Source organism: Drosophila gunungcola, unplaced genomic scaffold, assembly GCF_025200985.1.
Source record: "Drosophila gunungcola strain Sukarami unplaced genomic scaffold, Dgunungcola_SK_2 000033F, whole genome shotgun sequence".
NCBI lineage: Eukaryota > Metazoa > Arthropoda > Insecta > Diptera > Drosophilidae > Drosophila > Drosophila gunungcola.
In genome coordinates this window covers 838,703-862,788 of record NW_026453208.1, presented here as the reverse complement: position 1 = coordinate 862,788, position 24,086 = coordinate 838,703, and the positions used below count along the sequence as shown (strand labels likewise).

General features: G+C 39.0%; 1 protein-coding gene across 4 annotated transcripts in view; it reads right to left on the bottom strand.

The window, feature by feature from the left end:
* LOC128263953 (meiosis regulator and mRNA stability factor 1-like) overlaps nucleotides 1-24,086 on the bottom strand; it is a 518,128-nt gene that overhangs the window by 7,494 nt on the left and 486,548 nt on the right. Inside the window, exon 1 of one of the 4 annotated variants that reach the window (XM_052999235.1) lies at nucleotides 5,013-5,031. The exons of the other annotated variants lie outside the window; for them this stretch is intronic. The gene's annotated coding sequence lies outside the window, so the exon portion shown is untranslated. Of the gene's footprint in view, nucleotides 1-5,012; nucleotides 5,032-24,086 lie in introns of those variants that run through there. 4 annotated transcript variants of the gene reach the window in all.

Genomic DNA, 24,086 nt, shown 5'->3' with positions numbered 1-24,086 from the left:
CTTAACTGGAATGATCATATTACAAAGTCTGTAGGAAAAACATATGGCATAATAAGGACATTATCCGTAACTAAAAATTACCTGCCCACCCATATACGTTTACTAATAGCTAAAACCTGCATTGTTCCAGCGCTATTTTATGGAGTATAAGTTTTTTCAAACTGTGACACTACCAGTAAAAACAAAATTAAAGTTCTATTTAATTGCATAGCCAGGTATATATTCAACCTACTACATAGAAATCACGTATCCGAATTTTCGCAGAAAATATTCGATATCTCGCTAAATAAATGGATAAAGATGCAAATCTTAATTTTTCTGCAAAAAATTATTTTCCAAAAAGAACCTTCGTATCTTTTCGAAAAACTGCAGTTTACATCCTCTAGAAGAGCAAACAATCTTACTTGCATAAGACCTAGATCACTGACATCCGAAAGACAGTTTTTAATTAATGCTATTCGATCATGGAATCAGCTCCCCAACCATCCTAAAAATATTGGCACTATATACTATTACGTAAATTAAAGTAAAAATAAAAGGCGACTTAGGTTAGTTTTTTTGAAAATTAGTTTTAAGTATAATGTAACAATTAAATATTGGCAACTCTTAGTGACTAGCGCATTAACTCATCAGTTCCAAACTTGTAGCTTTAGGATGAAATTTTATAAAATACAAATACAAAAAAAATCAGAGTGAGTAGAGTGCAGAATGGCAAAAAAATAATTGTGATTTGATAAAACCCCTAACAAGGGGAGGCTTACGGAAAAAAATATTCCGTAGGATAACCGAAATTAGGACCTACAAAAAGAGCTCGAGTTCGTAAAGGAACAAATCAAAACTAACAAGAAAGGAAGCAAACTTCGGCAAGCTTAAGTTCATATACCCTTGCAGCTATTGCAAAAACTAAATATTCTTGAAAACACTAAACTCAAGAGCAATCAAAAGCATCAAAATAGGAAATTCATCAAGACTTCACCAAAGCGGTGTCTTCGGCAACCACAACCACAACAACGGCAATAAAGTACAACAAAACATACAAGAGCGGCAACAATGTGCAAACGGGACAATAACTACTGCAGCAACAGCAACAAGACCAACGACGTTATCAGCTACAACCAATCATCGAAGTGGCTACGAGAGCAGCAGCAAAGGTAAGTTTTAAATTACATTTTATAAATTTTATAACAAAAAAATATATATGTGGCCCCGGGAGTTTCTCTCTTGTTGCTCTTCTGGTTGGTTTCTGATTCCTACACTCGGCCCTCCTGACGTGGTGTTCGTCCCGAACTCCTTCATAAGCTCAGATACTGTGGATGTTTTCAAAGGTCCTTCACTATCTCCCAATTTCTCCACATCATACCTGCCATGCTTGTGAACTTTGACGACCTTATAGGGACCAAGATACTTTCCTTTTAACTTTAAACCCATTCCATACTGAGTACTCTTTTCTGTTCTTCTTTTCTGTTCTTCTCCTGTAAAGCTTGAATGCTGTCCCTGGATTTTTTGCGTGTCTGTTCAAGCTATTTGTCCAACTCTTCTATCAAAGACTGCTGCACCTGTTCTTTGAGTTCTGCAATGTCAACTACACGTATGTCCACACCTGTTAGCAACTTGAACGGCGCTACCTTTGTGCTCCTAGGCTCGATATTGTTTGTTAGCTGGTGCACTCTACCCACGTGTTTGTACCAGTTTCCTGGATTTTCTAGACTCATCTTTGACAGCTTTGGCACTACGATCATATGCATTCTGTCAACCTGTCCGTTACCTCGAGGTACACCTGTAGCGATCAATTAATGCTGGATCTTCTCTCTGTAGCGGATTTCCAAATATTATGGCCTGCCAGTCTAAACAGTTTAGCACCTCCTCGACTCCAATACTACGCGTCGGATACAACCAATCGTATTTCGAAAATGCATCGAAAACTACTAAGATATGATTATATCTTTTCTTGGTGATCTCCATTGGCCTTACGTGATGATGTGATAAGTGACTAAAGGTTTGTCCCCATAATCGATGGGATTTAGATATCCTTCCTGTTTTCCGGATTTTGTGTTAACCAAGTTGCACTCCACACAGCTGCCTACAACTTTACCTACAATATCCCTCAACTTTGGAATGAAGTAGGATTTCTCCACCAGCTCCTGTGTTTTCTTTGCCGAAAAACTACCTTGCTTATGAGCAATCTGTATATTTTCAGTCTCCATTTGAGATGGAACTACAATCAACTCTCTGTCTGGGTTTTTAAAAATATTTGATTGTCGATGTATTAATCCTCATGCCCCTGTGTTTCAACTAGACTCCTTATTACATTTGTCCACTCGTCTGCCACCTGGGCTTCCTTCAATTTGTGCATTACACTTTCAGTCAACACAAATCAAGCTACTCGACTCAGTGCGTCTACATGCCTCATATTTGTACCTGATCGATGTTCTATCTCGTAATAGTAGTCTTGCAGATACATTGCCCACCTAGCCACTATCAACGGAACTTCTTTCTTTTTCATCGTTATGGCGAACGCAATCCGTGATGATTTTGAATTTCGTTCCCAAAAATAAATTCGCAATTTTGTCAACGCTCCGATGACTGCTAGAACCTCCAACTCGTATGAGTGATATTTTTCTTCACAAGGCTCTATTTTTCTACTCATGTACATAACAAGGTGTAACTGTCCTTCCTCTGGATCCTTTTGTAAAAGAACTGCACCAAAACCAAACTTTGACGCATCCGTTTGTATTTCCGTAGCCAATCTAGAATTGTACAGTTTTAAAACTGGTTTGCTAGTCAACGCTGCCTTTAATTGCTCGAATGCTACCTGCTGTAACTCCTTGAACTCAAACTTTACATCCTTTCTCAGCAAATTTTACAATGGCTTAGCTATTACTGCGTATCCATCCACAAACTTCCCAAAAGATGATGTCAAATCAAGAAATCGCTGTATGGCTTTTTGATTAGACGGCACTGGAAAGTTTTCTACGGCCTGCGTTTTCTCGTCGCTGGGTGTCATTGAACCATTTTCGATATATATCCTAGAAAATCTACCCTGCTATGCAAAATTTGACACTTGGTCCAATTGATTTTCAACCCGTTCTGTTCTGCGACCTCAAGACCTTTTCATTCAATTTGCAATAGTCGCAACAAAATCGCTTCTGGCCATTCTTTTTTGACACGAGTACGATCGGAGAAGCGTACTCTGAAGTACTGGGCTTGATAATCCTTAGTTCAAGCCACTCCTGAACCAGCTCGACAACTACCTTTTGTTCACTAAAAGCGATACGTCGAGGATGCTGAAAAACTGGCAAATCATCGCTTAACAAAATTTCGACCGGACAATGAACATTTTTAATTGGTTTGTGTTCGTCTATCATGCGTTTCACGACGTTTCCTACCTGCTTCATGGTCATCATACACAAACTCTGAAATTCGTTTCGAAGCTCTCTTTCTCACGAACTTCAAACTTTTGTCCTTTACCGACCCGACTGTCTGATCTTCGAACCAACTCGGTTCCGTCTTTTGTCACTTTCATATCGACACTATCTAGAATTGAATAAAATCCCATGTCTTCGTCCGATATAATGTGGAATTCTACGTTAAGATTAATGCCATCAATCTGCACTGGTATTTTCAGGCTTCCAAAAGTCACAATTTGGCTTTCCCCAATTCCTGTCAAACAAACTCCGAGCCTTATAAAAACGTTGCGTCGCAATAAAAACAAGTCTGCTCTCGTATCTATCAATCCTTTGAAGGTTACTTTCCCAAACGAAACATACTTCAACTCCAATCCCGAAGACGTAAACGTGCTTGTTGGCTTCACCCTGCCTTCCATCTGCACTAGATTAGTTGCCTTTTCCTTTTAACTACTAGCTTGACCTTGCACTGGGCTGCTCTATATCCTGGCTGGTTGCACCTAAAGCACTTGTTGTCTCTCCTTGGACAATCCTTCTTGATTTGAGAGTCATCACCACAGTTATAACATTTTCTAACTTTCTCAACCGCGCACAGGTACTCTTTAAACGTTTCGGTTTTCTTTTGTAGTCGCTTGCAAAGTCTACTACCTCTTCCGATGTAACTTTAACCCCAAATTTTTCTAGCAATGCAGCTTTCAGTGAGCTCCATCGCCAATATTACGCTGACTACGAACGTAAAGCTTAGTTGCTCCGCTGAGCAATTGTTTTGCATATATAAACACCTGCAATTAACTCCATTCAACCGTAAGTGCACACTGTTCAAGTTCCTCGATCCACTGATTAATGTCAGGTCAACCAGTTCCCGAAAACTGTGACACACTCCCCCCTACATCCTTTAATGTAAGCCACGATCTACCTGTGTTCGCATTTCCAATTTGACTATTCTGTCCGCTTACAATTCGCTTTTCCCTGGGCGCACCATTTCCTGCACCTGCACCTGCCTGGTAAATGTCTGAATTCACTGATGCAAAAGATCCATCCTCATCATCATCCACTTCAATCGCATCTTCATCGTTTTCATCAGATTGCAAACCATAGTGAGCAAGTAGTTTGTTTTCCATTCGCATTTTCTTCCGGTTGTACAAAGATTTAGCTCTGACAACTTAGCGCGCAATTCTGTCACGAGAAGTGCCAAATCTCTTGCCTGTTCATTTTTATTTAAATATAATTATAGAATATAAGGATATAAAATATAGTGCTTGTAAAATACAAAAATGTGTATCAAACCCGCTTGCACGGCAAAATTAAGTTTTTTATATATACTGGACTTTCAAACTGTGAATTTTACTTTACTTTACTCTACGTTAATGGGAAATGAATGCCAAACCTTAACACTATGTTAACTTTAAGACTATGCTGTTGACACAACAGTCCGACTACAGGCACGCAATCTGTTAAATTTCAAATTATTTCCTACTCTCCGATAAGACCAACATGAGGGCACCAAAACAGTGCTGCTCTGCACTTCTCTTTTCTGGCACAGAGCCTTCTGCCAGCCAAGTTGCGAAACAACTTGTCTCGCCTCTCGATACTTTCTCTGTCACTCACCAATATTTCTTCAACCGTTTTCTTTCGCCAGCCCAGCAATACAACTTTTAATTTTTGTACCGCTACCTCACCAGAAATGTCTTCTCGCCGTGTCACCAATACAGCTCAGGATTTGTCTCGCTGCCTCACCAGAAATGTCTTTTCGCCGTGTCACCTATACTGATCCAAATGTTCTTGTCGTCGCCAATACAGTTTCAAATTTTTCTCGTCGTCACCAATACTGCTTCAGAATATTGGCTGCATCACTAATACTGATTCATAATATTGGCGGAATCACTAAGACTGCTTCAAAAATATTCTCGGCGTCACCAATACTCCTCCAGAATGGTCTTCCCGTCACCACTTCTCCTCCAGAATGTTCTGCCCGTCGCTTCCAAACACTTTTCCAGATTTATCAGGCCTCGGACTGCCGATGCTTTCGTGCAAAATGTCGCTTCCTTCTTTCGCTTTGACTAGCCTCCTGAAGCCCGTGTCTTCGCCTTTTCCTGACGCACAACTTCTGCGATCCGCTTGCTACTGTATCTGCTCCTCGCCTTCCACTTTGACCAGATGACTACCGCCAACTATCCTGCCTCTTGCTTTTTGACGTTTACCACAAAGTCTTTACGCTGCCTCCAGAATGGCACTCGCTGTTCAATCGCTTTCTATGTCAGTTTCCTGCCTCCTTCCTTCGTTGCGCCAAAAACGAATTTCACAATTGCTTGAATGCTGCGAAAACTTGCTGTCTCGTTTCCACTCTCGCTGCCCTGCTTTGAAAATTTGTTGTCTTTCTTTTTTGCGCAGCACACTTGTTTTAGTTCATAACTGTCTGAAACGACACTTCACAGAGTTTTGTCCACTTTTTTAACACACGACTAAGTTTAATGATATAGGTTTTTTAACACACAACTAAGTTTAGTGACTTAGGTTTGCAATAGTTCCAAATTGTTTTCAATTTTAAAAATTAAGAAACACCATAGTTATAATTTTTTTTTTTTTTTTTTCGATTGTTCCTATGGGAGCTATATACTATAGTCGTCCGATCCGGCTCGATCCGATTATATACTACCTGCATTAGAAAGACAAATTTTGGGAATGTTTCATGCAGATAGCTTTAAAACTGAGAGACTAGTTTGCGTTAAAACGGACGCACAGACGGACGGACAGACGGAGGGACAGACGGACATAGCAAGATCGACTCTCCTAGTGATGCTGATCAAGAATATATATACTTTATAGGGTCGGAGATGTCTCCTTCAGTGCGTTGCAAACTTCTGAGTGATATTATAATACCCTCTGCAAGGGTATAAACAGCACAGCTAAAATTTTTTTTATATTTTTATCCGATCCGATGATAAAGTCGTCCGATTTTGATGAAATTTAAACCGTAATTCTAAAATATTTACTCATTACTATATGTCGAAGAATTAAAAAAAAAAATAAACAAGAAGGGAAGCAAACTTCGGCAAGCCGAAGTTCATATACCTTTGCAGCTATTGCAAAAACTAAATATTCTTGAAAACATTAAAATTATGATTTACTTGCGTATATGCTTAAAAACATTGAAGCTGTGATGATTTGCAGCTCAACTATTCGCTATTCCTATGGCAGCTATGTAATACCGTTTTCCGATTTTAATAAAATTAATATCGTAATTATGAACTGTCAAATTATTAATAAGTCAAAGCGAATTTGTAAAAAAAATTACAAAATAAAAAGATTACATTTAAAAAAAAATTTGTTTTATTGTTTCCATGGGAGCTATATGATACAGTCGTTCGATTTTGATTAAATTTAAACCGTAATTCTGAAATATGTAACTATTTCTATATGTCGAATAACTAAAAAAAAAATTTTAAATCAGCAAAGTAATAATTTTTTAAAATTTATTTTTCCGATTGTTCCTATGGGAGCTATATGCTATAGTCGTCCGATCCGGCTCGTTCCGACTTATATACTACCTGCAATAGAAAGACAACTTTTGGGAAAGTTTCATGCAGATAGCTTTAAAACTGAAGGACTAGTTTGCGTAGAAACGGACGGACAGACGGACATGGCTCGATCGAATATATACACTTTATAGGGTCGGAAATGTCTCCTTAACTGCGTTGCAAACTTTTGACTGAAATTATAATACCCTCTGCAAGGGTACAAAAAATGTTTAGTAACAATATATATAATATATAAGTAACTTGTCTACTAATAACCACATCTCGAGGTTGGCTGTTGCTCAGTGTAATTATGTCATGTGTAAAAGTTCGGGGCATTTTATTTTTCAGTGTCAAAAATGAAAAAAATAAAAAAGGCACATATGTGTTTAATGTGTTTTTCGGAGTTTTACGATCACCTTATAGCACTTAGCCTAGCTATACCACGGTAGTTAGATAAATATATTAGATTTATTTCCTTTTTTTATAGAGCGGAATAATAAAGAATTCCTTCCATTGAGATATATAATTAAACTTATTTATGGAGCGTTGTGAGGGGACGCGAAAGATAATTTGAGCAGTTTTTGAGGATACAGCTTGGGACCACATCAGATCTAAGTGATTTCATCCGAGGCAGCAACATTATTAAGAAACAGAGAGGAAGGAAAGCTTTGAGACTTACGAATTAACAAAAGAGAAAAATAGATTCGGTTATTCTTTAAAGTCAATTTTACAGCGTGCACGGTAGTTTTTAAAACATTCAGAATTAGGCTGAAAACAGTCGATCTGTTTGAATCGTTTAAAGAGTCTAGATTTCTTATTCACAAAAGAGAAAAATAGATTCGGATTACTTTTAAGCTCTCGAGTAAACCACAGAGTGCTATACGAGTACAAAACAGCTTCAGTAATAGGAAGATTCATTAGACAAGACCAATTTGTTAGAGACAACAACTCCGAATACTTCGTTCGCCTAAAATAATGAGAAGAGTGAAAGAAGACACTCCACTAATCTCTGTTTGAAATCGAATATTTTGTAATTTCAGGATCTGGGCAGGTTCTTCTAAAATTGTTATTTTTTGAGAACCACTGTTAATTAAAGCTCTAAAATTTTCGAAACTCCATTTGAGGATTTAACTTAAACGCGTGCTGTAGCAAGCAAATAAGCGTTGCTGACGTTATACAAGTATTAACTTTTTCTAATTTTTGGTTAGAGTAATAATTTATATGAAGCATGCCGTGATGATTTCTCTTGGAAACAGAACATGAAATGACGCTTTAACATTTTTTATTAAACGAGTGTTTTAGGCATTTAAAACACATAATTGCCTTTTTTATATTTATACCCTTGCAGAGGGTATTATAATTTTAGTCAGAAGTTTGCAACGCAGTGAAGGAGACATCTCCGACCCCATAAAGTATATATTCTTGATCAGCATCACTAGGAGAGTCGATCTAGCCATGTCCGTCTGTCCGTCCGACTGTCCGTCCGTTTCTACGCAAACTAGACTCTCAGTTTTTAAGCTATCTGCATGAAACTTTCCCAAAATTTGTCTTTCTATTGCAGGTAGTATATAAGTCTGATCGAGCAGGATCAGACGACTATAGCATATAGCTCCCATAGGAACAATCGGAAAAATAAATTTAAAAAAATTATTACTTTGCGGATTTTAAATTTTATTTTTAGTTATTCGACATTTTTAATTAAATGAGTGTTTTAGGCATTTGAAACACATATGTGCCTTTTTTTTCATTCATTCTGATGGATTTATAAAATTGAATTTTTGACACTCAAAAATAAAGTGCCCCGAACTTTTACACATGACATACTTACACTGAGCAACAGCCAATCTCGAGATGTGGTTATTAGTAGACAAGTCTTTCATATTGTTAATATAAATCTAATATATCTAACTACCGTGGTATATCTAGGCTTAGTGCTTAAAAAAATAAAAACTGCTTACGGCAGCAGCATAAATAAGAGTAAAACACATAAAACTTCTTTTTGCCCGGAATAAATCGGTTTTAAGCTATAAAATCGCTTCTTAATAAATCAACAATTTTAAGTGCAACAACAAACGATTAAAGAAACAGTGCATAGCATAACACAAGAACGCAGAGACAAAACACTCAACACATCAAATCACTCAACCGAAAAACTCTCGTCACCAACACAAATATTTATTTAGCAGCAAAGCGTCTTAGAAAGGAAACTCACTCCGATCTGAAAGGAGCCCGTGACTCCGATGTTCTACTGCTTCACACGATCGACCTCAGATTTTCCGAGCTAATGTCTTGCAGGAGAGATCCGTGATGGCGAGGCATGTATAGCCGGTACTCTGGAGGAAAAATTTAAGTTAATAGCAGCTGACTGCAACAAACTTTCACTGAGAGTCAATCAATTGGCCTCCTGCAACGCACAGGCGGAGTCTGAAGCCGCCTGTGACTTGCGTTGGTATGGGGTCCCACAAGACCAAGGGGAAAATGTGAAAGCACATTTTCACGCACTGTGCTTCTCTCTCAAACTGATCCCGCCGCCTAAAGTACGTTTGATTTTTCGAATGCGACCGCGAAAATCGACCATTACAGTAGTGGATCCAGTTATAATTATTAAAATGGAATACGTGCACGATAAGGCAACACTGCTGCGTGCGATCGGGGAATACCGAAAAGAAAAGAAAACGCAACTGAGCTTAAAGCTCATCGGCCTAGACTCGCCAGCGTTTATATATATGTATAAACGAACAGCTGACCAAACCAAAATAAGAAATCTTATAATATTAAATTAAATAATTTAGAATGGGTGACAGCAATAACAATAACATAAACATAAAGAAGTGAGCTGGTCTTAGTGTGTGTCATGTAAATGCCCAAAGCCTCACACGAAAAATTAAAGAATTTAGATACCTCTTTATCAACTCGAGCGTAGATGTTATATGTGTTTCTGAAACTTGGTTTGTTCCTAATTTATGTGATGTTTTAGTTGAATGTGATGGCTATAATTTGCATCGCTCTGATCGTGATAGTCATGGGGGGTTGCAATATATGTGAGTAAAAAGTTAAGTTCCACGTTTGTATGTAAACACTCAACCAGTAGTGCAACAGAATACTTATTTATAGAAATTAGATGCCAAAGATATGCTGATAAGCTGCTAATTGGGTGTATATACCGACGTCATTATAACAGGCGATTTTATTAGCGATATTTTAAGGGAATCCCACCTTGCAGAGGACATGAAATCGCTGGGGATAAAGTTGGTTAACTTCGTGTCCCCTACGAATTTTATCAAAACCCGCAACTCGCTTTTAGATTTATTTTTTGTGTCTGATACAGACAAAGTAACTACATATGACCAACTTATTGTCCCATCGTTTTCAAAACATGACCTCATATTCTTGACTTACGCACTTGACCTACAATATCTTGACCATCCAATAGTTTTTAGGGACTTTAGAAATATCAAATATAACCTTTTGGACTCCACCTTTAATTTGTGCAATTGAAACGACATATATTCCCTTTCCGAAGTAGACGAACAAGTTAACCTTTTACAAAACAATATTTGTTATTTATATAACTGTCTCATGCCTGTTCGTAGCAAAGTTATTCGTTTTTCTGAAAAACCATGGTTTCAAAGAAACATCAACCTGGGAATATGCAATGTTAAACCAAGACTTGAACAATACATAAATGTAAATGAACTTAATAAAAAGTTCTTAAACTGCACAGTACCTGAAATCATTGAAAATACATATCTGAACCCACGATTTGTACCTGAAACTGTCTGTGATATTAGATTTAGGTTTATATGTGTTAACCAGTGTGATGTCCTTCAGAGTATACTACGAATTAAGAGTGACGCCACTGGGTCTGACAACATAAGCCCCAAATTTTTAAAAATTCTGCTGCCATATATCCTGCCATACATAACGTATACCTTAAATACTACACTGTCAAAATCTACTTATCCGGACTGTTGGAAAACGGCAAAAATAATTCCGATTCCCAAACCAAACAATGAGTACAGACCCATCTCCATTTTACCATACCTATCAAAGGTATTTGAGAATCTCATGGCTTATCAAATCAATAAATTTTTGTCCGAAAATGCAATGCTTAATATTAATCAGTCTGGTTTTAGGAAAAACAGAAGCTGTACCTCAGCTATTTTAAAAATTGCAGACGATTTAAGGGAACAGATAGAGGAAAACAATGTTATAGTAAGGCCTTCGATACAGTAAACCACAATGTCCTTTGTGCAAAACTGCTTAATATGTTTATGTTTTCTAAAACTTCTGTCAAACTTGAGTCTTCGTACCTACAAAATCGTCGTCAATCCGTTGTACTGCCTAGCGTTTCGTGTTCATATGAAAATGTTAATCGTTGTGTACCCCAAGGGTCTGTGCTTGGTCCCTTATTGTTTACTTTATATGTAAATGACCTTCCCAATGCGGTTTCTGAATGTAATGTACACTTGTATGCTGATAATGTCCAAATGTATGTGAGTCGTCCTTTCAACAGAATAAATGAATGTATAGATGTTTGTAACAGAGAACTTGCACGTGTAAATGAGTGAGCCGGCAACAATGGACTAGGGATCAACGCATCAAAATCAAAATGTCTTGTCATAAGTAAAAGAAAGATAGTTTTTAAGAATTTCCAGCCACTGAGTATAAATAACACGCCACTTGAGTACGTTGAAACAGCTGTAAGCTTAGGATTCACATTCAACAGAACTCTTAACTGGAATGATCATATTACAAAGTCTGTAGGGAAAAAATATGGCATAATAAGGACAGTATTCGTAACTAAAAGTTGCCTGCCCACCCATATACGTTTACTAATAGCTAAAACCTGCATTGTTACAGCGCTATTATATGGAGTAGAAGTTTTTTTAAACTGTGACACTACAAGTAAAAACAAAATTAAAGTTCTATTTCATTGCATAGCCAGGTATATATTCAACCTACCACATAGAAATCACGTATCCGAATTTTCGCAAAAAATAATCGATATCTCGAAATTTTTTTTTTTTTTTTTTACATATGCATTTTATTTATTGAATCTTCTCTGAATTGAGACTAACAATAAGTAATAAAATCTTAAATTAAAATATATCTGACAGTCAAGATGACTGATGCGAGATGAAAGGGCTTAAATAATTATTGCTGAGCTGGAAGGTCATTTTGTTGTAATCGGGTCCGGTTGGAAACCCTGGCTAGGCCCCTGCCGAGCTGGTTTGGATGAGAAGTTAGTTTGGTGTGGTAGGACGCTTTTTGTTTCGATATTTCACCTTTTACGGGTAGAATGCCAAGATCTCTGTGGATGTTGTCGTTCCGAACATACCAAGGTGCCCCAGTGATAGTTCTCAGGATTTTTGATTGTGCTCGCTGGATAATATCGATGTTACTGCTGCTCGCGTTTCCCCACAATTGGGAGCCGTTAGTCCAGACTGGCTTAAGCTTTGAATCGTAGAGCAGGACCTTGAAGTCTAGGCAGAGGGGGTAGCGATTGTTTATGAGCCAATGAAGGCTATTGGGTTTTAGTTTTAGATGAATTTTCTTAGCTTCGATATGTCTCCGCCATGTAAGTTTCCTGTCTAGGTGGACGCCAAGGTACGTTACATTGTCAGCTTGTGGAAGTGGCGTGTTATTCAGAGTTAGCGGGGGACACGTTTGTTTGTTAAGAGTAAACGTTATGTGTTTGCGCATTTATTTTTATACGCCAGTCTGATAACCACCTCTCCACTACAACAAGATGATCAGCTTATTGCTGTTGCCTGAATTGGGCATTTGGACCGACTTAGGATCGCCGTATCGTCTGCGAATGTAGAAGTAGTTAGCCGCTCGTTCGTGGGAATATCTGCGGTGTAGAGGAGAAATAGAGTTGGACCAAAGCCGCTACCTTGTGGAACTCCAGCCTCTATCGTGTAATCGTCGGATATTGTAGTGTTGCATCTCACGGCGAAGGCTCTGTTGTAAAGGTATGACTCAAGTATCCTGTAAGTGTTTTCCGGCAGTAACAGTCTGATTTTATGCATAAGGCCATCGAGCCAGACTCGGTCGAAAGCCTGCGCAACGTCAAGGAATACCGAAGTTCGAATGCAGTTCGTGTTTCTGTTGTTAATCTGTTAACTTGCTCTATTGTTCCATGGCTTTCTCGAAAGCCAAATTGATGTGCCGGAATAACGTTGTGCTCTTTCAGATGTGGGATTATGCGCGTCAGAAGGCATTTTTCGAGCAGTTTTGACAGACACGAATTATCGGTCTGTATGAAGCTGGTATTGTGTGACCTTTCCTGATTACCGACTTTTTTTCATTTTTTGGGAAGTAGCCAAGTCGTGTAAGCCCGTTAAAGAGTTTACAAATTACCTCAACTGCACAGTTTGGGAGTTCAATTAGCATCTTAGGAGTTATTAGATCACCTCCTAGGGCCTTTTTTGTTTTTAATTGCTCGCTGATGACTTTTGCAACTTCGTGTGGTTGAAACAGAATTGGCGCCGTCTCAGTTCCAATTTGAATTGATGCTTGGTGCTGGTGGGTGTTTCTCAATGTATTGGCGCTGTGCTTTTTCTTCTTCGTGCCTTAGAGCCCTGGTAAGTCTGCGACCAGCTTCCTTAAGGCTATGTTTTGAGGATGGCGATCTGCTGGTTTGCCAAGCACGCCTCAAACTCCTTTTCTCCAAAACAAGCTTTTCGATTTCAAGGTTAGTTTTGTGCTGGTGTGTGTGCCCATCCCTCCCTTGCGGTGTAAAGACTTTGGCTGCTACGACAAGTACAGACTCCAGTGCATCGGCATAGCAGTCGATGTCCTTTTTGATGTTGAGCTGTGGAGTTAGTTCAATGTGGGAACTAACGTACTTTTTGAACTTCAGCCAGTTGGTTCGATGCGACGTCAGCCTGCAAGGGTGCTCGATTAGTTCCAGGTTTTGAAGAAAAGTTATTAGCACAGGTAAGTGGTCCGATGATAGATCCAAAAGCGATTTTGCAGATATTAGATTGCGAGGAATATTTTTTGTCACAGCAAAATCAATTAAATCAGGTAGTTTTCTAGGATCTGTAGGCCAGTATGTAGGAAACGTAGTCCAGTTTGTTGCATGTTTTGATGAGTGCATTATCCCAGTGTGTGTGCTTGGCGTTGCAATCACCTGCTGCTATAAATCACTCTCCAAGTGAATTGTAGAAGTCCATGAATTGGTCTTCGCAGACTGTTAAGCGGGGACGGCAGTAGACAGCGGCAATGGCAAGGTTGTGCAGTTGCCCAATTGAAATCTTATCGATGTAGCTTGCAGATAATTTTTTGCAAACCGTTGGTGAAAGTGGTGTTTGATGCGGTCTCTGATTAGGATGCCGGTTCCGCCATGTGCTTTATCATCTGGATGATCGGTGCCGTAGAACGTGTATCCTCGTATTTGAAAGATATATTTGCTGGGGAGATGCGTTTCTGCCAGCAACATAACGTCGATGTGGTTTTCGTTCAGAAATTGAGTTATTTCAGGTATATGCCGTGAAAGACCGTTGGCGTTCCACAGAGATATTCGAAGGCTAGGCATAATTTATTTGGACTGCTGAGCTGCAAGCATTTGTAACAAGATATTTTGGTTTTGCATTAGAGTTTGCATGGTGGTTTTCATGAAGGACATAAATTCAATCATATTTTGTTGCAAAGTTATCATCATAGTTTCCATGTTACTTTGTGGATGCCCCATGGCCTGCTGTATGTTATCGATTTTCGGCTCCCCAACCATCTTAAAAATATTAGCAGTGCCACGCAATTCAAGATAAAATTATTCACACACCTTAAAAATACTATTACGTAAATTAAAGTAAAAATAGAAGGCGACTTATGTTAGTTTTATGAAAATTAGTTTTAAGTATAATGTAACAATTAAATATTTGCAACTCTTAGTGACTAGCGCATTAACTTATCAGTTCCAAGTTTGTAGCGTTAGGATGAAATTTTATAATAAAATACAAATACATATTAACCACACAGTGCTTGGCTGGTTGATAAATGATCTACCACAAAGTATTTTAATGCAAATGATGTTAAACTTTCATTGCCGATTCTTACTCTCGCCTTCAACTTAATCTTGACCATTTGCAGACTTGGTGTAAACTTAATATAGTACAATCAAACATACCTGAAACTATGACCAATCCTTATCCTGACATTATTGTGAAAAATATCAGTGATAATAACTTTAGTTTTATGTGTGTTTCTCCTTGTGATGACAACGCCATAACGCCTCAAAAAGATCACAAGCACAACGCTATTTAGGGAAAATTTATAAACCTTTTTAAAATCACAAAGTACCAATTAAAATAATCAAATGATTTAAATTTAAAATAACAAAATATAATTTGTCCGACCCAGACTTCAATAGGCCGTGTCGTGAAGATTTGATTATTGGAGCAGATCTATACACTCACATTCTGCAGAGTGGAAAGGTTAAAATAAATGGCCTTCTCGGCCAAAAACCCGATTTTGGGTGGATTGTCTCTGGATGCAAAAAAGCCAAAGTGAAAGAAAACATTTGTAGCACCAACCATAGCATTAACAATAGAACTAAAAGATATGGAACGGACTTTGGAAAGTGGATGAAGAAGACTCAAATGAGATCGATTCTTAAATATGTGAATATAATTTCACAAAAACTACAAAAAAAGATTTAGATGGACGATACATTAAAAATAAATTTAAAATAAATGAAAAATGAAATTCATGAATAAATATACGGATTAAGACTGTAATCAGAGACTCGAGCCTGTCGACCAAACTAAGAGTAGTTTTAGACGCTTCAGCTAAATCTACTAATAAGAAAAGTTTGAACGACATAATGTGGGTTGGTCCACGAATTCAAAAAGATAAAAAGACATTATCGTTAAATGGAAAAAACGGGAATATGTAGCATCTGCGGACATTGAAAAAATATATTGTATACAGTATCAGTATATTTTATGGATAAATTCTCCAGATGAAAAATTTAAAAATTATAAATTAAAAACGTATTTCCAACAATTCCAAAGTAACGCAAACTGTTGAGGACGCAGGAGATAACAAAGGGCTTGCTATGCTAGAAAATGAAAGCGTTAATCACTTTTTCGAAATAGACAACAATCTTGTTCGACTTTATACTATACTAACGGTTAGAGGAAGACAACATGGAATTTTGACCATTAGATCTGATTGCCCTACTCGAACAGATAATGACATATTGATTGCTCGTCACAGTATTCAGTTAGAAGGTCAAGGAACACTATCGTTGTCATCTATAGGTGAGATAAAAGAAATACCTAAAATTGTTAGGTGCACCAAATAATCATGCAGTGAAAATTAAGTACTTAAGTTAATATTACATGATTTAGATTTTCATCTAACTGCATATTTAGCTAGTTAAATCAAGCTGCAAAATATAAATAAGATCATGTAAGAAGGAATCCGTTATTTATACATAAAATTCAAAGCTTTTTTATGGTTAGAATTAACCGATTTATTTTAATTAAGCACAATTTTTCCTACAATCGATTGCCATTTTGATATTAATTTCATGATGTCCCTCTCATTAAATCCTTCGTCCTTATTTGCAAAAACTTAGCCAGTCAGTTTTCACAATCCTCTCTTGTAGCTAATTTTACACTATCCAAATCGTTCAAAACGTTGATAGGAAAAGCTGGTAGTAAATTGGTGCGATGTCCGGGCTATAAGGTGGATGCCAAAGAACCTTTGACGTATGTGGTCTAAAGTCGTAAGTCACCCACTTTTCATCATCAGTCACCACCCGCTTCAAAAACGGGTCGGTTTAGTTGCGATTCGCAGATCGAAATTCGGTCCCAAAGGTTTTTTTTGGTAGCTCATGTGGGACCCATACATCGAGCTTTTTTTGTATATTCAGCCTTTGATTACAACCGTTTTTTGAGCAATGATTAGCTCCTGGGCAATCGATTTACTGCTTGAATAACGATCAGAATCAACGATTTCCATTTTTGACGATTGGCCTTCCGCAGCGTGCCTCATGTTTAACATTAAAATTCGCAGAACGAAATAGACGAAACTAGAATTGTGAGTGGTTGGCAGTTACAGTATTAGGGCCATATTTACATTTTCTGTCTTTCTTGCGTTTTCGCCTTTGTCAAAAACAAATTTTAAGATATAGTACGAAAGCTCAACTTTCTAACGCCACCTACTAAAATTAAATCGGACTTATACAACGCGAGATACAGATCACTAAAGTCATCTATAGTTCAAATAATGGATTACTTTTTACTTGACCTTATATATCGAAAAATGTAGACACAGTCCACTATTTGAATTTGCAATGCTAACAAAACAATTATGTATATCAGAAGAACACAAATAAAGTATACGATTTTATGAGCTCTGGGTATGTCATGCTAAACCATCTAGACCCATTAATTATGATCTGTTACTTTAACACAACAAGGCTGCAGTTCTTAGAACTTGTAACTTGTAAGTACTGGTCAAAGATAGATGAGCTTCACACACTGCACCAAGGGCTCTTGTGCGGGAGCCAAAAGGTATCTCTCAGGCAAGCAGATGCGTTCTCTGTGTATGCCATAGATAATACTAGAATAAAAACCTTGGTTTGGTTTTTGGCTTCGGTGGTTACAATAGAGGACTCTTCGGTTGGGCTAGCGCACCACAAAACGTAGGCTGTCCAGCCGCAAGCAGGTGAAGGCAGCTACCTTTCATGTTGGAAGCGTCTCGATAAAGTCGGCGAGAGCAATACGATATCTAGGAGTTATGCTGGATACAAGGCTATCGTTCCGGGAGCACCTCGCGGAAACGAGGCCAACGTAGCTAGAGCGCTATTGCGGATAATGCTGAACAACAGGGGCCAAAGCTGGGAAGCAGGATTTTCCTCCAGACAGCGTTCAAGGCTACAATTCTGTACGGCGCCCCAATAAATCAACATATGTACATTTGTTTATATTAATACATTTCAATTCCAGTCGCTCCTTAGTTCCACAGGGCATCCTTTAAGGTAGCGCCGAACTGGAAATACCATATTCACATTTTTTCAACGAATTAATTAATAATTAAACATCAGATAAAAGGAACTAAAATATACTATTCTGTTATATTGATTGACCATATCCAACTATACTAATCTACATATAATTTCTAATATTTGGGTTTTAGCAAGTTGCCAGTGAGAACAACGCCTTTTTGGCCGTGTACGCCTTTACGGTGGAATTAATTGTTTTCAAAATAGTGCGTTCCCTTTTCCACTTTTTTGTTTTTTAATTCCATAAATTCCAGCATCTACTTCTATTTATCTTGAATAACATCAAAACTCAATTTTCCTTTGCGTAAATAAAAAGCATCCAGACGGGGTCGGAAATCAATCAACCAAAGAAGGAGAGATAGATGATAATGCAGAACCTTCTGGCAATCTAAAATCCAACGTAAAAGGCACTCGAGACATAGCAATATTGGAATTTTTTGCCCCAAGCAGATATGAGGCACAATTTTGTACACCGTCAACTATCAAACCAACCTCGTTTACTTTAAAGGTCCGTCTCGACCAAATTCAATCCCTATGGGAAAGGGTAGAGAAGGAATTTGATTTTGTATTTCAGGTTGGTCATTCAAGAAAACGGCGACAGCAGTCCGTCGTTGCAAAGCAAATACGACAAATCCTACTCAGTTTACGAGATATGTGCATCGAAATTGAGTGAGCAAATCGCTCAAATTTCTGCTTCTACAGCACTGTCACGGTCCAATCCGGGGCCTGATTTCAGTTCCAAAGGTTGTAATCTTCCACCATGCGATACAGAGGTGTTTGACGGTGATTATTTGCGTTGGCCAACATTCCGTGACCTGTTTACAGCTATTTAAGTAAACAACTCCAGGTTGACTAAAGTTGAAAAATTATTTCATTTGAATGCTAAAACCGGTGGTGAAGCCAAAGCCATTATTGCCAAATCTCCACTTACAAATGATGGTTTTGAATCCGCATGGGGGGGGAGCTTATAGAACGTTTTGAGAATAAAAGACTTCTCGTCAACAGCCAGTTAAAAATCCATTTTAAGCTGTCAAAAATAGGTAATGAATCAGGGATAGCTTTGAAGGAAATCCAAAGCACCATTCAAGGGTTTTGTTGGCGCTTGAGCACTCTGAAGTTTCCACTTCTAATTGGGACTGTCTTTTGGTCTTTCTTTGCTCATCCAAGCTACCAAAAATCACTCATTCACTATGGAAGCAGTCATTAACCAAAAAATCCGAGATTCCCACATGGAAAGAGATTAGCACTTTTCTGGAGGAAAGGTATCGCACATTAGAGGCGACTGAGGACGTCAGAGTGAATTGGTATGCTCCTTCCCATTCCAAGGAAAGAGTGAACTCTTTCGAGACCCAGGTTGCCCCAAAGGTGCGCAGCAGTGATCTCTGCTCCAAAGAGGCACATCCAGTACGACTTTGTCCTCGCTTCCTCCAGATGTCTTAGCCAGAGCGAGAAACTTATATTAAACAAAGGACATCATTTGCGTGAGTGCAAAAGTAGGCACAACTGTTTTACCTGCAAGGGACGCCACAATACGCTCCTACATAAAGACATTCCTAGTAACCATAATAGCTCTGTACAGGATCAAGCAACTATGCAAGAAGCTACCCCAATACAGTCCACTTCTGTCCACTTTGTTTCCAATCAACGAGGAGTCCTTTTAGGCACAGCCATTGTCCATGTGTGTCATTTAGGAGAAAACTTCCCAGCCCGAGCCCTGATCGATTCAGGTTCAGAAGGCACCTTTACTTCGAATTAAAATTCCATTCCAAACCGTGAGGTCTAAAGTTACAGGGCTTAACCAAGCCAGTTCTGGAGTCTCTCTAAAGCTATGGCATTTGCAGATTGGCCAAACCAATGTTTAAAGTTGATACGAATGCACTAGTCTTGCCATCGTTGGCTGGAAATCTTCCGACGAGCACAATTGGTCGCAGTATTCTCAGAGAGCTACCAAATATTCAGTTAGCTGATCCTTTTTCCAGCCCTCGCAAATTGATTTGTTAATAGGTGCGGATATTCTTCCGTCAGTACTTCTCTCAGGTTCTAAGCCTAACCTGTGTGGCTCGCTACTGGGTCAAGAAACGATTTTCGGGCGGATTTTGATCGGCCCAATTTCCTTAGCCAAGGGAAAGTGTTTTTTCCTTCACAACAAAGGTGTCCATAGAATCTTAGCCTACTATGGAGAAACTACTCACAAAGATTTGGGAGGTGGGGGATCTTCCAGGTCAGGTTGTGAAAGAATCCGATAGTTTTTGTGAAAAAAATTACGTCCAGACGCCATCCAGATCAGCAGAGGGGAAATATGTAGTATCCCTACCCTTTAAAAATGCGAAACGTGTGAGTCTGGGGCACTCAAAATCTTTCGCACTCTCACAGTTTCAACGGAACGAAAACCGTTTAAAAAAAATTCTGTTTTGAAAAATATCTATTACTTAGTCATAAAAGAATACTTGGATCTTGGTCATATGAAGTAGGTCTTCTCAAACACGAATTTTTTTTTTTGGCAATTATTTTATTTTACTCGCCACACAAGGATGGTCTTTGTTTTCGTGTATGCGCAAGAGTGTTCAAAGCTCCCAAAAATTCGGGTATTAATTGCAGGGCAGGTAAAAGTTTGTCAGTATTCTTGTGTTGTTATAAGTGGCGCCCGTGTCTATCACGGCCAATAATCCACAGGTCCGCTGGGTGCCGTCTGCGGAAACGTCTTCGACTCAATGGTGTAGCGAGACGTCTAGCCAGACGGTTTTGTGATACAGCAAGCCATATCTGTATCGATTTGAATAGCTACAAATTGTTTCCGTAACCGTCGGCACACCCGTGTCCTGAAACAACACACGATTTTCGACATTATGGTTCCATTTCACACCCAGTATTCTGCTGAGCGCCTTTGATATACACGTTTGTACCCTTTTAAGAAATGAATAACAGGCTGTGCCCCAGCAAGTTATTCCCCAATTTAACGTCGCGAGGACAATGGTTTTAAAGAGTGGCAACTTAGCCTGAAGGGTTAGACCGCTACCTTGTCGAAGAACCAGTCCATTTTGTACAGCTGTACAGCTGAGGTGACGGTCCAATGTCACACCAAGGTTGAGGCTACGCGAACGGCCAGGGCGGAGAGCAAATATGGCGTTCGGCGTTTTGCCGCCGTTCAGTGCAATGTTCCACCTAGAAGCCCCACACTCGAATTCATTTAAGAATGTCTGGACACGCCGGGAGGCAGACGATGGGATACTACCAACTGGAAGAAAGGCAGTGTCATCTGCATAGGTGGCCAGGAGTGAACCGCGTGTATGGGTTTGTATGATCCGACGTATAAACTCTATACAGGACCGGCCCAAGGTCGCTTCCTTGCGGGACCCCAGCATGAGTTGGGCGTAGTCCAGAACGATGTCCACGGATGTCGACACGATTAGCTTTCATAATCCCTCAAGCAAAAGTGGCATTAGTTTGAAAAGGAAACCTTCGTGCCAAACCCTTTCAAAGGCCTGTCGAACATCAAGAAAGACAGATGTGCAGTATATGCGATATTCCAAAGCACCCAGTACATGATTTACTACTCTGTGCAAAAAACGGAATATGGTCAGAGGAAAGACCGGGACACTCCGAAATAGCAAGGTGGCTACACGGTATGCATCTGTAAACCGCAAAATCAATAGCCGTCGGAAGGTGGTTATTAATCCTTGGAAACTGCGTAGGTGGCGGAGTGGCCAGAGCTGCGTACTTAAGTTAGAAACAACTGACATTAGAGTGTTACCCCGGGGGCACGAACGCCTGCATCCCCAGAAACTGTGATGTGCATTCCAATTCCCTTCAATAAGGAAGCGATTACCCATAGAGCCAAACAGGCGCAGATATTCATGAGCTGACCAAGAATAAGGGTGACCAGGAGGACAGTAGACAGCACCGAACGGAATTATGCCAAACCCAGTGGCAACTGTTTGCAAATAAGGCTCTGATAGATAGATGATAGTCGATGGAGGACTTAACGATAACGGCAGAACCACCACGATGCCGATCATCAGGGTGGTTTGCGCAGTCTACAGCATATCCATAAATACGGAAAAAAAATGCGGTTAAATGTGTCTCTGAAATAAGTAGAATGTCAATGTTGCGTTCCTGGAGAAGATGCTCAACCTCCAAAGATTTGCCAACTAAGCCGTTGGCGTTCCAAACTACGATATTTAGCCCGTAATTAGTCATCGCAATGCGTCGACCAGCGGTTTGGAGTGCACAAAAATCACGCTCTGTAGCATTTTCAAGGTCGCCGTCATCATCGACATCATTTGATAAAAGCGTACCAACAGTTTGTCAATTGCAGCCGCTTTAGCCATCGCAACGTTTTCTTGCTGCTTCCTCAACTTATCAATAAATTCCAGAATGCTGTCCTGGTCAGGTTGTTGAGTAGTTTCAAGGTTTGGCTGGCTTAGCGGGGGCAATAAATTTCGGCGCGAATCACGCACTGGCAAGAAGGATACAGAAGGTCGCGAGGAAAAACAAGCATTATGAGCCGGGGGAAAAGCAGGTTTAAGGACAAGCTTTTGAATCGGGCTGCGATCAACAGAGGTATTAAACATAAGTTTCTCAATAGCCTCTAAATAGGCAATTTAAACTGCTCTTCTCTCGTGGCCAGACACTTATCCTTGACCTTCGTCTCATAATCACCAGCACATCTGGCACACTTTGGCAAAAGTGAGCAATAAATTTTTAGAATGCCCAAATTCTTGACATCGAAAACACCTTAAAGGTCCTTTTCTCTGGAGCTGTGGTTCTACTTTTACCACCTGGTAATCTACTGTGCGAGTATCATAAACGTCTTTGTGGTTTCTCGCTGGTTCCAATTCAACAAAGAATATATCCCGGTTATCCTTGTCATTCTCACCAGGGGGGTTGTATACATTACGAGGATTGTGCCCCAAGGCTTGAAGCCTCGTAGTAATTTCAGCTATCTCAGTAGCCGCATGGAGGCCCTTTCGTTCTTAAATTGAAAGCTGCTGTCGGGGATTCCATTATCCTTAAACAGCTTCTGGACGGTATACACTTCCGTTATCCACAGTAATTCTACAGGAAGATGCCCAGTCATCTTGACGCGAGAACCTGTAGTCACAGATAAAAGTAAACCATAGCGTTTTTTAGTTTTAGTATAAGAAGAGGCATTGCCGCAGGAAAGTTAAGTTGAACCGGCTCGGATAAACCATGGCCAAGCCCAGGCTCGTTGATAGGATCAATAGTCATTATATCATCGTCATCATCAGACAGAATAGCTAAGTTATTGTCCTTCCCTGGGTAAGTAGACTCTCCTTCATTTAAAGGAGGTTAGAGATGTCAGCGATTGCTTTTACAACAGGTATTTCAAGAAATGGCTTGAAATTGAAAGACATCTTGGCCGGACATGATATGGTAATAAAATACAAATAAAGGTAAAGCGCAGCAGCCGGAATGAAAAAGAAGAGGCAAGCTTGGAACAAATATTTGAGAAAATAAAACATGATAATTCAGAGCTGAATGTAGAAGGTTGGTACATTTGTTTGGCATCCCTAACAACAGCATTACCAACAATAACGCAAATAGAAAAACAACAATGTTCGACCAAGACAAGTCACGTCTGAAAACGAATAAAAACTCTTAAAATAGAAAAACAGTAGAACACACGGTTCAAACTTGAAAACCTTAATCTCAACTCTTAAAAATGAAAAAAACCAATAAACTATGCACAATATTAGTAGTTACCGGTCCAGACTTTTTTTACTAAAAGAAAATACAGATTCATTTATTAATATAGATAACAAAGAGATTTCACAAAAATTAAGCATTGGCGAAGGAACAACAAATTCAAAAGGAATAGTATCAATACTGCTTTCAAACAACTATGCTATGCCACGTAATTTTCATTTAGTAGATACTGAACTTGCTATTCCACGTGATGTAATAATAGGCATAGAATTCATAAATACAGGAAAGGAAGCAAACTTTGGCAATTGGAACTTTATATACCCTTGCAGCTGATCCAAAAATTAAATATTTTTTACAACATCTCAATTTTGATTTATATTGAAACATTGAAATATTCGATCCTTATGTTGATTTTAATAAAATAAAAAGCTTAAATCTGAATTATTAAACCATTACTATGTCCAAAAGTTTTTT